The sequence below is a fragment of the Cavia porcellus genome, unplaced genomic scaffold, assembly GCF_034190915.1.
Source record: "Cavia porcellus strain 051 isolate PalLab524CR breed Dunkin Hartley unplaced genomic scaffold, mCavPor4.1 scaffold_9, whole genome shotgun sequence".
Classification (NCBI taxonomy): domain Eukaryota; kingdom Metazoa; phylum Chordata; class Mammalia; order Rodentia; family Caviidae; genus Cavia; species Cavia porcellus.
Window position 1 is genome coordinate 16,422,845 of NW_026947492.1, and position 15,474 is coordinate 16,438,318.

At 36.7% G+C, this 15,474-nt stretch overlaps 2 pseudogenes; both read left to right on the forward strand.

The window, feature by feature from the left end:
- The first annotated feature begins 1,343 nt into the window (after nucleotides 1–1,343).
- LOC101787476 (olfactory receptor 8B3-like) lies at nucleotides 1,344–2,326 on the forward strand (annotated as a pseudogene).
- Nucleotides 2,327–12,132: 9,806 nt separating this feature from the next.
- On the forward strand, nucleotides 12,133–13,043 carry LOC100729377 (olfactory receptor 8D2-like; annotated as a pseudogene).
- Nucleotides 13,044–15,474: the final 2,431 nt, after the last annotated feature.

Consider the following 15,474-nt stretch of genomic DNA (forward strand, 5'->3'; position numbering starts at 1 on the left):
AGTGAAGATTCCAGTCATTATGAGATGAGAGATATTCTCTGTCTCCTGAGGATTTTCTATGACAAGAGCTAAACTTCTTGGTATTCTAGTTATTTGGCCTTGAGTGAGGCACAGTATTTATGTTACTCAATCATTTCTGAAGTGGGGAGGGCCGTTACTTCTGCAGAGCCCAGAGCTGAATGGAAGAACACAAAGACATTAAAAATGAACATAGGAAACACTTGAGGGCAAATCTGCAGAAGGGCCATTTGAAGGACCTTTTATTCCACAGCTAACAACATGTGTTTTTCACCCTTACTGTATGTCAGGACTATGCTCTGTAAAAGGGATATACAGTGAGTGAGGTAGATTATCTTGAGCAAGGTTACAGTCTAGCAAGAGAGAAGACACTAATGATAAATGTACCTCCCAAACTTTGACACTCTGTTTATCATTAGAGTCGCACAAGCCCCATTCATTTCAAAACCCTGCCTCACTTTTCACTTTCTTACCATACATTTCCCTCTATCCTTCACTTTAAACCTGACTTTTCTTTCTACACTCTGTTCCTTATTTTCCCTCACCCCTCACTCTGCCTGGGCTCCTATTCTATCTCTCTTTTCTTACTGCATTCCAGATTTAACCCCATCCGTCATCCTGAATTATGGGTCCTCACCCCTTCTCACTCTCTCTTGTATCCCCCACTCCACCTCTGAACCCTGTGCTAACCTTGAGCCTTAGATAACTTTTCAGGTCCATCCATTCCTTACCTGTCAGTCTCAGTCAGGTTTGCCCTTCTCCCTGACTGCAGACCTCATTTTGTCAATCACCACATCCTCCAGGTCTATGCCATGCATGCATTGTTCCTCTCGGCACTCATGTACCTCACACAGTGCTGACCCTCACTTATCTGATGATGTGACCCACAGGGCCTTGGAGGTCCACTATCTGCAGATCTGACCCACACTGACATGGAGTTCCACCTACCGAAGTGAAAACGAGCAATGGGAGATTTAGTGGTTATAAAACTGCTAACATTCAATATTTTCACATTGTGAAACAGATGTGCAGGTTAAAATATCAACCCCATTAAAGTAGCAGTGCCAAATTATCATGTGCTTGCTTGATTCCAACGCTATTGTCAAATCCCAAGTCTTCCAGAAGCTCTGTGCAAACCTCAATTTCTCAGACTTCTCACTTTCACGCATCCCAGAACCATCCTCTGATGCCACAGTTTGCACAAATCAGAAGATGCCACTGCACATCCAGAGTCCAAAGTGCCCTTGAGTGTGGACATTTGATGTATAAGAAGTGACGTGGACAGTTCACTTGTCCTCTAATTGGCTCTTCTTCCATCTTTGTAGATGAGCTCCCATAGAAAAATGACAGACAGAAGTCACTCCTTGATGACAGAATTTATCCTGGAGGGCTCACCAGACAGCCCATAGCTCCAGCTCCCTCTCTTCTCCATATTCTTTGGGATTATGTGGTTACTGTGGTGGCCAGTCTGAGTTTGATTCCATTGATCTCGCTGAACACACACCTCCAGACACCCCTGTATTTTTTCCTTTTTAATCTGTCTTTCATTGACATCTATTATTCTTCTATCTTTACCCCAAAATGTTAATGAGCTTCCTACTGGAGGAAAACACCACTTCCTGCCCAGGGTGTCTGCCTCAGCTGTAGTTCTTCTCCTTCCTGTGAGCACAGAATGTTACACACTGAAAGCAAAGGATTATGATCCCTGTGTTGCCATTTTCAAGCCACTGCTGTACAGTGTTATTCTGTCCTCGCGGGTCTGTAGTCTGTCCATATTTGGGGAGTATGTGATGGGATGTTGGGGTTCTCTGGCCCACACTCTCTGTATGGTGAAATTGACTTTCTGTGGTGCCAGCACCATCAACCATTATTTGTGTGCCATCTTCCCCGTGCTCCAGCTTTCTTGCACTGGCAACTATGACAATGAGTTTGTGGTGTTTGTTCTGTTTGGCCTGAATGTTTTGGTGTCTACCAGCACCGTTTTTATCTCCTGTAGTTTTATCATCTACAACATCCTCAATATCAGTTCGACGTAGGACAGGATTAAAGCCTTCAACACCTGCAGATCCCACATAGTGACTGTTTCTATTTTCTTTGGGACAGCATCATTTACGTACCTCTAACCTTCTGATGTAGAGGCTATGGATGAGAAAAAGTGGCCTCGGTCTTTTACACAAATGTCAGGTCTATGCCGAACTCCTTGGTCTATAGCTTGAGGAACAAAGATGTCAAACTTGATCTGAAGAAGACTCTAAGGAAAAGGTATTTTCTTGAGCAGGTAAAAGGAAATTGTACAAGGAAGTCTTAGGATTTTTACCAAGATTTCTTCATGGCTAGATATTCAAATCAATCAAATATGAGACATTGCTCTTTTAATTCAGAATCCTTTTTATTTAAGGAATTTCTAAGTCAAATGTGGTGGAGTATACCTGTAAACCCAACATTCTCGTGCGCCGAGGTAGGAGGATTGCAAGTGTGAGGCCTTCCTGGACGACACAGTGACTTGTTGAGACCCTATCTCTATAATAAAGGTGAAGGCTGGAAAGGTTTCTATCTCTTGGAAAAATGCCTTAACAGATTAACATCACAAAGTGTCTATCGACACACCACACTGACATGTTGATGATAGTTTGATTCTGCTAGCTGTGTTTTCTGTGTGATAGTACAACTTATGTGACAAACAATGTCATTTCAGATTTGCTCATTAACTTGAAAATATTAATTTGCTTCTTTATTCATTGCTTTTGCAAACAGTTGCATGATGTGCATTAATTTCTATTAGAACTTATCCTTGTTAGAGGGAAACATAATGATAGCCAGAGTGTACAAAGATTAAAATTAAACCCATGGTGATAGCTGCCCTGTACAATTTGCTCTTAAATAATGCACACAGTATTAAGTTATTTTCCCCTTACAGTTCTTAGCAGTTGTAATCACTGCCACTTGACATGCTTCACACTGAGTAAGATTTGTTTGTTTGATGCCCTTAACAAACCACGAACATCTGGAGAAATGGGTGCTATCTCTGCACATGTGTATGCTGGTGTCTGCCACACTTTTTATTCTGAATTCAATGCAAAATTAATATTCTGAATATTGTAGTATAAAAAGAGTTGTTGTATTGTTAAAACATGAAACTCGTTTTTTTTCTCTTTGCAAGGTGAAATATGAATTCTTTAAAATTGTTTAACGTAAAATTTTAAGAAATAATTAAAATGCTTATAAAAATCATTGTAATGTTGATGTTTGTAGCTATTCCTAATAAATGCTTTCATTATAATTTTTCAGAAAGTCAGCATGTATTATAGATGCACATTTCTATTTTTATGAATTCAGAGCATGAAGCTTAAGAAATCGTTTTAAAATTGCTATGGATGTATACTTTAAGGTACAAATGAAATATGTGAGGGTTATTATTTAATTTTTGACAAAAAATTAGCTGTTATGCATATTGGCAGGATGTTAGCTAAGTACGAATTGCCCTAGAGCTTGTTGGAAAATTAAAAGTAGATTTTTCAAATGGTAAAGATATTTTTTTTCATCTCCAGAGAAGTTGTGCAGGGGAAAAAGAACAAGGAAATTTCTTAAGAATAAGTGAAAAATAAATTTTAGAAGCAGTGAAACAACAATTCTTCAGTGACACTTTTAGCAATTTTCAATTTTTTCTCTATGGTGAAAATAAGCTGTTGCCTCTAAAACAGAGCTTTATTTCACCAGATAGAAAACTATCTTGAAAGACTATCCAAGAAGTCCTAAAAACTTTTAGGATCATTATTCAAGACACTGACATTTTATTAATTTTACTAAATTTGTCTTATAGTTGTTTAAATGCAAATTATTTGACACAGCCCTTGAGGACTCCTAGCTACACTGCGTTGGTAGAGTAAGAGGCTGCTATTTAGACTAAAACGCTCACCATAATGTTCACATGTGAGGAAGGTGTTTTGGGCACAGGTGTGCTATGCTCCTCCGCGGATCGCTTCCTCTAGGGATGAGTTCAGTAGCTGAAGGTGCTGGTAGGAGGTGGGTCACGGGGGCTGGGCCTGGAAGGGCGCCCTCTGTGGCCAGCTCCTCCTTTCTCTCTGTCTTTCTGGCTGCCATGAATTGAACACCTTTTCCTTTACCGTCTTCCTCTTCCAGTGTGTGGTTTGTGTCTGGAAGTCAGCTCATCATGGACTAAAATCATCAGTTAAAACAGAAAAACTGCCTTCAGTTTGTGAGCATGTGACATTTTCCCCAGAGACAAGAAAGTGACTGAGACCTAAAATAGCATGAGAAAAATTAAAAATCACAGTCAAGGAGTAGGAAAACTTGGAGGTAAAGTCATGATCAATATTGCCTTTCATAATTTTGCCTCTATTAAAACTACACCATTTTCTTCAAGAGTCGTACTTCTATTTTCCCCTTAGAAACTTTTCTAATATTCTTGACAGCTTTCTCCTCCGTGTCTTTATTTTATGCCTTCGTTACTTTGAAATTCTCTTGTTCCAGCATTCTGTGAAATAAGCCTGGCTGCCTAAAATTTCAAAATGATTCTAGAAACATTTAATAAATCAGGCTACAGGAGATTACTTCAGAACAAGCAAATAATCGACAAACAAAAATGATTGCTTATGAGTGGGAAAATAATATACAACAAAGAGAAACATTAAAAAATTCAGTGAATTCTGTTCGCATGGTATGGACCTGTAAAAGCTTATTGTGAACCACAAAGTGAACACTTGAATGCTGAAGAGTGTTTCCATGTGAAAGTCTCTAACTGGTTAGGAACAAATAACTTTCACTCTTTCTCCTTTCTCTTTTACACAGCTAGTCATTCTGAAAGAAGCATTTACCACACCGCTATAGAAAGATATGAGCCTAGCAACCACATAACAAAAATTAATCACGTACTTGAGAGCACCATGAAGCCAAATTGTGTCAAGATATAGAAGCACAATCACCAAATGTATGTATTAAAATACATATCATACTGCTTCCAAGTTCAGAACTCAGAAAACTGTGACATTATGCATTGTGCTCTTAAATATCTACTGGAAGCATGTACTATGGAAAGCAAAAAGGAGAAAGAAAACCAAAACAGTGTTGACTAGAAAATACTAAAGCAATGAAAAAATATAAAGTTATAAAAATGATAATGGTATAGTAAAGATAAGCAAGGATCTATAAAAAATGGCATGCATATTTAAATTAGAGCTAAATGCATCTTCTAGAAATAAATGTGTTGAAATTTAAAAAGTGTATGGAAAAAATAAAGATATACATTAGGCTTATTTAAAGAACAAACAGGTAGAAGATTGAACTGAGTAAATTATATGATGAGCAGCACAAGATATAAGAAAAAGGAACAAGACAAAGAACTAAATGGTGCAAAAGAAAGAAAAAGGTGTCTGATAATGAATGAAAAAGCTCCAGAAAGGCAGAATTAAATTTAAAATCTCATGGATCCTTATACGTACACTCACAAAAATAAACGTAAAGCAAAACTGCAGATACTACAGCAAAATTTTGGTATCTTCCAAAGAAAATAGATAGCAAGAATTGAAAAGCAAGAGAAAGAGAAAGAGAAAATTCTACATAGAAGAGAAACAAAAAGTAAGAAAGATTTTCTAGAGCAAAAGTACAGTCCACATCCCTGGCATAACGTATCTCCTGGGCTGTGGGGAAGGAAGCAGTCACTCTGGGGTCCTATATGCAGGGAAGTGAGCACTGATGAATGATGGTAAATCCAACAGTTTCAGACAAAGACCCAGGACTTTCCGTTTACTTTATGCCGCATTCTCACTGCAAGAACCTTCAACAGACACACTTTAAAGTTAAGGACACAGAGACAGGAATGAAGAGATGAGACAGAAAAACATGGAATAGTAAGCAGTAAACATTCTGGTGGCTTTAAGCAGGTACCCACTGTACACAGAGAATGGGAAGTACGTGTGGGTACGTAAAAACGAGATGGCATTAACTTGTCAAAAAACAGCATGCAAAGATAAGGAGAAGGAAGTACTGATGGAGTTACATGTGTGAAAGAATCAACAGTTTATTTACACTGTTGTTCTACAGATATTTGTACATATCCTGATAATAATTTACAGAGTCAGAAGTTGGAATTTGAACAAGCAGCCTAAACTAATCAAAATATTAAAATCATTCTTCACAAAAGAGAGATGCTTAAACAAAAACTGTTCCATTAATAACTTTACTTGACACCTAGTATTTCCTTATTGAATATATGACAGAAATCAGGTGGGCTACTATACAGGAAGAATTCAAGAGTTTTCCCTGGCAGAGCTCTTTTTGATAAACTAGAGTAAGAAATTCAGACAGAAAACTTTATCAGGAATGATAATTTTAGGCAAAACACTTAGCAAATGCTAGTGTTATTTACATGGACAAAATATACTTTATCATTCAATTTCACTAACAGAGACCAATCCCATGGGCAATGAAAGCTTTTGAGATTTGAACTGTAGTTTGCATTTTTATTAATTATATATTGCACATGGAGCTCAGTCTTGAGAGATTTCATAAGCCTTTGGGGAACTAGCTGTTGTATATTTCTGAATCCCATCAAAACATTTCTGAATAATGTAGAATGCCAAATTTTGAAGGTAATTACCTTAGGGTGAGTATCACTTTCTCAGCAGGTCATGTAGTCCTGCACGGTGTTTGAATTGTTTTAATTGAAATAGTTATTCAATATATTATATTTGTATTACCAGTTTTATTACAATTAATACCTACTAGATTTGAAAAAATGTTTTAACTTCTTATAACTCACTTAATTCTAAAAAAAAAAAACCTTTACAATCTTTCTTTTACAGGTAAAAATATTGAGGATATTATAAATCTTGGGTAGTACGATTTGACCTCAGTGATACAACTGACAAGTGGCCAAGTGAAGATTTTATTCCAGGTAGACTGGCTCCTAGCAGTATTCATTTATTGTTTTATATTATATTTATTAATTTTTAAATCACTGCAAAACACTGTAAAAATGACTAAATAATTTGAAAATTTTGACTGGAGTAGGATATCCCTGAGTGTAACACAGATTCATTTATTTATTTTCTGTCTGTGTATAAACTGGGTGTCTTAATTTAAATGCTGGATTTTCCATGATCTGCATTTTGGTGTTGCTATTTCCGGTCGTAAGCATCGCAAATGAGTCAAACACATTTTGCAGAAATAAGTACTTCAATCTCTGATTGTCCTAAAGTTTGTCATATTGGCTTCCCTGTGAATCTGCTTTTGTCGATGACTTTGTATAGTTAAATCATGCCATGCAAAAGGCACAATTGGCAATCCTGTTACTAAATTAACAAAATAAAGCTACATCTGGGCTCTTAACCATGTGGTGAGTTTTTAATAAATGTCGAAATCATTTTGGAGGTGAAAAGGCTGACACAGGCTCAGCTAGGCTGGCAGCAACTGTGTCTGCATCTTCCTGTTGCTCCCAGTGCTAAGGTGAGCAGTTTACTGCCATAAATGATCCTGTCAAGTTAGAGAGAGGAGGCACAAGGCAGACACAGCTTCTGCACTCTAACTCATGTGTCCTATTTATAGCCTTCCCTGAACACTGAATTTTGACCATTTTTCCACAATCAATGTAGAAACCCCAGAAATCTTTCAATTCATATTTATTCCAAAATAACCCTAAGGGTTCATCTGTTTGGCATTGGTTTTGATTTTGTTTGCTTTTTCAAATGAAAGAGTGCTTTTCTTGCTGAGAGCCAGGAACAAACATTCTTTTCTCTGGATCATCTCACACATTTTCTTCCTTTCCTTTCAAGTCCCTAGTTAAGGATATTTGCTGTTTGGAATAATTCAGAAATCAAATTCATGAAGCATTGTATGAATTAAAAAATAAGATAAGAGTAACTGATAATTACCGGGAGGTCTTATACTTGTCAGGTTCCGAGCAGATCTTATTTTATCAGCTATTTCTTCAATGGTGGGAAGAATGAAGCCCCAAGGTAAATAACATACTCGGGTCACACAGACCTGCACCCCAGAGCTGAGTCAGGGTTTAGTCCATCGTTCTCTCTCCAAGTAAGAAACTCTCCAGTGGATGCCACCATTCAGTCATAGAGCAAAAGATGTGAAATTAAGAAAGATCTGGTTCTAATGACCTCCACACAGGTGTGTCATAACATTATCTCGGGACAGATCAGCACATGCTGTATAGGAAGAACTCCTTCCCACTGTCTTCGAATCTCATGAAAATTCTGAACTCATTCTCTACCTAAAGGATTCAATTTAAGCATCCTATTATTTTGACAAAAACACCTACTTTAACAGAGTACAAGAGATGTTGCAATGTGAAATTCTGTCTTTCCATTGTTTTTTTTGTCTTTTAAATGAAGTTATGTTTTAAAAGGGAAAACAGTAGTATTTCTGCAGTTACTGTAACTATGTATTATGTAGCCATAAAGAAATTAGTTTAGGTTAATTTTTATTAAATGCCGTTTTTCCTATGGAAGAAAATAACAGATCAATATCTAGTCTAGAGAGTATATCTAAAAACTAGTCATTTGTAATAATTGTTGTAAGTAGTTATACATGTTAGACAAAAGAAGCAAACACCAAATTTTATTTTTCTCCCCATTAGACAGATACATATTTTATAGTTATACATATTAAATTCATGAGTGATTTGATCATGGAAGTGATGAGCAGTGTATATTCTTCCATTCTTAAATGCAGATACTACAAACACCCAGTTGCTTTTCTTGGTAATGGTTTTGTTTGTCTCAGAATTGAAAGCACTCACTTTTATGTGTTATACTATAGTTATAGACAAATCTTCACAGGTAGTAACATCATAGGCTACTAAACATGGGGGACAAAAATATGCAGAAAAATAAAGCAGCATTTTCTCTGCTTATAGAGAGTACTATTAATAGTATTTGCTTATTTTCATTTTCACTGGATATAAAAAATGTTCACCTTCAGTGAAATTGCATAGATGTGAATGCCTTATTATTTTTGATCATCCATAAGGCACTCACTCAATTACTTTCATAGGATATTTAAATATTGCACATTTCATATTCCCCTGCCTCTTTGAGCTGCATGTGTTAAAAACATAAGTGTTCATCTGGATAAAGCAGGAGACCAATTGTTTTGCACATGAAGTATCATAAGTATTTATGTCTATTTTCACATGATCAAATTTTCTGGCATATTAGATAACTTTGTATTTTGAGGGTCTCTTTTTACCACTGAAAAATAGTTTTCTGGAGACTTTCCATGTGGCTGTTCACCAATCTTCTTGCTGGCCGCTGCTTTATCTAACAGCTTCTTCAACCCCCCCCCTTTCAATTTCAGTACTTCATTCTTTTATGCCTGCAAGCATATGAAAAATTATTTCCTCATGGCTCTTACAGATTACCAAAGTGGGCCAAGTGAATTAACATTACTAAATGGATACTGCATACTCATATTGTGCTACATTGGGTTCTTAAATGTGTTTAATCACACATTTTGTTTTGAAATTTTAAGTGACTCAGCAAATTATCTATAGACACATAAAATACTGCTACATCTCTGTTACTTTCTTCAACCTACCGAGCTCATCAAAGAAACTACGAATTAATATTATTTACCCTAATATATCAGTAGTTTTAATCTCAAAATCATCAGGAATATCTTTCCATCACAAAGAGACATACATTCTGTGGATCTGACTCTAGACCACTCTTCCTCATGGAAAAATTCTGTATCATTTGGGATTATGAAAGGGAATTTGTTAGCTTGTGTGAATCTATTCATAAACTGTGGTACACCCTGAATGGATCTAAATCCATAATGCCCATCTCTGCCTGGGCTGACTTTCATAGTGTGATGACATTTGTTCGAATCTGTTTCATCACTTGGATTCTTAAGATTCAAGGAACAAGTTCAGAGCATTTGCCTACAGATGGTCCAGTTTCCCAGTTGATGATGGGACTACTTGGAGCTGAATGTTGATTCTCAGATGCTTTTTTCTCTTAGCATAGAATCTAACTTGCTGCAATCAGAGACCTGGCACTTTTCTCATGTGCTCTTGGAGATAGGGCCTCATCTAATTCTGCCTTTAAATCAACACCTATATTGAATGTCCTTCACAGGTTAGAGAAGGTATACAATGAAAATACACCTTAGCAACTTTTCATGCGTTTATGATCACAAATATTGTTTTTTGCAAAAATAAAAGCAAGCTATTGTTTTACATATGGAATATATACATTGATTCTTCTCATTTTAAAAAATAGAGTTTAAAGCCATGTCACAGTGATGATATTGTATTATGAATCAAAGGAAAATTTTTTATTATTAAAATGACTCAATGAAAAATTACCACTTTTGATACTTCAGACAATATGAAATGTTTCTGCTCTGATTGAAATTTAGAAACAAATTGTCAATGATCAGTAAAACCTTCAGTGTTATTCTAACTCCTTTGGAATGAAGGTCAGTGAGTGTTTATCTTGGATGATGGGCAGGAGGAGGGATGCATCAGGATGGGCAGTAGTGGTTTTTAATGCTTGAAAGTCAACCATACTGCTTTACTGCTTCTCTAACTAGAAAAGTCTAAACTGTGCTGTAAGAAAAGAATGTCACCATATTTCTGTCCATGACTTCCACACTGAAAATGTCCAGGCTCACACAAGATGTTCATTCAGATGACAGCAAAGAGAGGACCGGGGTCTGAAGTGATTTGGAGCCATTTCTCTGAGTGCTTTCTACATCTGAGACCTCTTCATATATGACTTTGTAAACATCTTCTGATTGTGTAGAATGCTAAAAATATTGATTCAGGTATGTGGGTTGGGAAATTGGTATGTCCTACTTTTATAACTTCAAATCTAGATTTGGAAACCCTGAGGTCAGTGTCTGAAGATGCTTTGGCATGTACTGAGGAATTTTAATATTGTAAACAAGAATGTAGATTAATATGATGTCCATAGAAACTCTAATTTTGCTAAAATCATTTCTTCAGTGCTGCTGATCTGTGTGGCTGTCTCTTCTGCTGCTTGTGCTCACAGCATGCAAGCTTAAAAGATGCAGCACAAAATAGATACCGAGTTCTAATTATGAATTAGTGTGATGAACAAATGCAAGGTTTTGATAAACAAATACAAGATTGAGGTAAATTTTCTGATATCCTCCGCCAATTAGATTATTTTAAATAATTCAAGGCTCATTTCCAGTTGTATGTTGTTATGCTCATAGTGATTTGTTTATGTCTTTGGGTTTTATTCTTAGCTATGGAAGAGCTCAAACTCATCAATGTGTAGCGGCTCTATAGCCCTAGCTAACTCTGACTCAACTTCTGAAATCAAATACACAGAAAGGATAAATGTTGTGGACCACAAATTATAAATTGATGCTAGGGTCTGCTCAAAGCCAGAGCTTGCCTTGCCTTGTGGGTCGGTTTGGAACATGGAAAATCCCCTTTCTCCTGGCCACTGCTGAGACCTTCATGGTCAGTGAAGCTGTGGTGCTCACAGAGCAGGATGAAATCTGATGAGGGCCACACAAGGAGGGCAAGTACCCATGTATGGGAAAGAGCCTTAACTTGTTTCTTTGTGACTTCTAACTTTTTCTATTATTTTATTCCTATTCTAGAAGGTCGATCTTCACCCTCTCTCTGCACTTCTACCTGGAAAAAATAAAAGAGGGTCAGCCAAAGAAGTCTTGATCTTTGCCCATCCTGAGGCACTGACATTCTAGTCCTGCCCTACAACTCCATATTTTCTTGTGTCTTTTTTTCAATGTTTGCTGTACCCCTCAGACAGGAAGATGGGGATTCTTGACCAGGTTCCCAGCAATCTGTGAAGAGTGTGTTTTTTTCTGAAAATGTAGTAATTAACACTTCTCAAAGTGAAGCTACAAAAGCAAAGAACACTGCCTTAAACTGGAACATTGAAATGGATGTGTGTGATTGGAACAAAGCCTGTGCCATTCAGAGTCTTTGAATTTTTAAGAGGTCCTTGGAAAGAACAAAATCATGACACATAAAATGTCATCAAGCAAAAAACAATCAGAAAGATCTTTTTGCTTTGGGAATAAAAAATATATCTAATGTTCCTCCTCTCTCTTATTCTTCCTGCAGATAATATTTTGTAAGAAATGGCTCCTTCAAACTGCTCTTCTGTGACTGATTTCATCCTTAAAGGTTAACAAAACGCCCAGAGCTTCAGTGGCCACTCTTTCTCTTGTTTCTTGGAATCCACATGGTCACATTGGCAGGCAATCTGGGCATCATCCTCTTGGGTCATCATCAGTTCTCAACTTCACTCTCCAATGTATTACTTTCTCAGTCATTTGTCTCTCATTGACCTATCATTACCACTAAAATGCTGGTGAACTTTCTGTCAAAAATGAACGTTATCTCTTTCCTGGAGTGCATGACTCAGCTCGACTTCTTCTTTGTTTTTGTCATTGCAGAAGGCCACCTTCTGACAGCCATGGCCTAAGACCATTATGTTGCTATCTGCAGTCCTCTGCTATACAAAATCATTAGGTCACACAGGGTCTGCTCCATAATGATGGCTGTGGTATACTCACTGGGCTTGTTTGGGGCCACATTCCACACCACCTGTATGGCAATGTTGTCTTTCTGTGGGTCTCACTACATCAGTTGTTATTTCTGTGATATTCTGCCCTTACTGACTCTGTCTTGCTCCAGCACTCACATTAATGAGGCCCTGCTGTTTATTATCAGAGGAGTTAATACCTCAGCACCTACACTAGCTGTCCTCATCTCTTATGGTTTCATTCTTTCCAGCATCTTCCATATTCACTCCAGTGAAGGATGGTCATCTTTCAGCACTTGTAGCTCCCATCTCATGGCAGTGGGCATGTTTTTTGGGTCTATAACATTCATGTATTTCAAGCCCCTTTCCAGGAATACTGTGGAGCAGGAGAAAGTGTCTTCTGTGTTCTACACCATAGTGATTCCCATCCTGAATTCCCTCACCTATAGCCTGAGGACATAGGATGTGAAAAACACATTGAAGAAAGTGGTTCAGAGGATGTAGATACCTGATAAAATAGGATCTTATCAGGGGCAAGAAAAGAAATCAGACAGAAAGCTGTCAAGGTATGTATTTTAGACTTGACGATATTTGAAACAAAACAATAAAATATTCTGATAAGACAGTCTGCAAATGTTTCAGATAAATATATGTTGGAATAGAAAAGGCAAGTAAATATCACAGATTTTCTTATTATAATGAGAATAGTATTCTTTTCTGATTGAAACCAGAGCTAATATACTTAAATGTGTAAGAGGGATTTCCTGAGGATTGGGACAAGAATGTATTTGAATGAATTATATGCACTTTGAGTTAATATTTCAATTTCCACACAGAGCCATATAGATTCATTCAATTTAAAAAAAAAGCATTGTACAAAAGAATGAGATTTTATTTCCTTGGGAAAGCCTCTGAATTAAGCAGAATTATGTGCTTAATTATGAATTAGGTATATTTTTAAAAAATCATAAAATGTAATCATACTATATGCAGGGTGCAAAAATGGGTATATACTTTGGAGTATATTAATAAATGTCTGGAACGTAATGGCCACCAAATCAGCATCTTTTGTAAATGTATAGGTAAGGGTGACTTGTGCTAATCTCATGGTGTCTAAATAAATATAATTTTAAAATATTTATACAAGGTTTTCTTCTCCTAAAGTGTGTATGCACTTTTTATGAACCCTTTTTTCGAGATTAAAAATGTTTTGATAAATTTGATAAATGTAAAACACAAGTTTTAGGTTAAATATTAAAGGAACATTAAGGCATCAGTCTAGTTAATCAACAAAAATGCAAAGTGGCCTTCACTGTAAGTAAGGGAAGACTGAATTTTGGTTGATTGGTTTCATTGTTTCAAGTAGACAAGCATAGAAGTAGATGAGCTTTCTCGTCCCACATATATGATCTCTCCTGCCATAAACATTTGGAATGAAATCCTATAAGCCTCCTGTGTTAGCCTGCAGTGTCATGAACTCCACAAACTTATAACTGAGTGTGGGGAAGTTCTTCCTTTCTTGGTGCTGATGAAAATCTATTATCTTGTACTCTTTATTAGTTTTCTATGGAATTTTCTATGGAACAAATTTCCACTAATGTAGTATCTAAAACCAAGAAATGTTTATTCTTCTACAGTTGGGATAATGGGCCCGCACTGCTTTAGAATGTTTTTCATTTCTTCAAGAAGACCTATAGATGATTCATTCTTTGTCTCTTCCAGCTTAGGTTACAGATGTATCACTCTTATTTCTGCCTTTGTGATCTTAGAAGAAGAGACAGTTTTGAGTGAAATTTACTTTGCAAAAGTGTAAGGATGGACATGATTGTGTTTAAGATTAAGGATCAATCTGGATCATACATATCTCCATATCAAGATCCTCAATGTAGTACTTTTGAAAAGCTCTGCCATCTCTCATACAAAGTAGCTTTTATGAGTACAACGGATATACTTGAGAGACATTTGCTTTTGCCTACCAGAGAATTTCAGGAACATTGAACCTCTGAGATTAAATTAAATATCACATATTCTCTCTGGAATTCTTACAGTACCAACTAAGACATGGCACAGAAAAAATAACTCTAAAGTTGCATGAGTCATAAAAACTCAAAATCTTATACAAAACACACATCCAAATTCTTGAAAGCAAGATGTATTTTGAGCTCAAGCCAGTGTTGTCATTGTATAAAAATGGCACCTTTGCTTCATATTATATACTTTGCAGAATTGTTATAAAGGCCCATAAATATGCTACTTATAATAAGCACCGGTCTTCTGTTTAGACATGTAAATTTTACATCTTTCTGGTCTAAGAGCTATTGGCTTCCTTGTATTCAAAAGAAACATTGTACATTCTCTGGGCTTCTCTGTTTTATAGAATATTTTGTAAGCTGGAGTGGGGCAGAAATAGGCTGTATATATTATTTTCAGGCAACTTATATGCATCCCATATTCTTTTCTATACAGAAAGAATAATTTTGTAGAAATATAGCAGCTTGATTAAAAGGACAAAACAGATAACAATGACAAGATATTATTTCTAGGCTATCTTTGGAGAATTATGTGGAATTCATTAATCTCTACTTTCTAAAGTGTTCCAACATTTTCAGTTTGCTTTTGTGATTGTTATGGTTTGTGTTTAAATGTTCCTTAAACCCTCATACAGTCATGAGGTGCAAGCATTTTAAAGGCTGCTGAGCATAATGATGTGAGTGTGAGCGCTGCACCCACCCAGGGCTGGGCATACAGTGTAAAATATAAGGGAGGGGTGGAGGAGCTCTTTTCCCTTCTGGCCTTCTCTCCCTGTCCCTTGTGACTGCCCTAACTGTTGCCCCTCAGCTGTGCACCCGACCTTGGAGCCAGCCAAGTAAGGTATGAGGCCTTCACAAACTGTAAGCTCAATAAACCTTTCTTTCCTTTATTTTGGGAGATAACT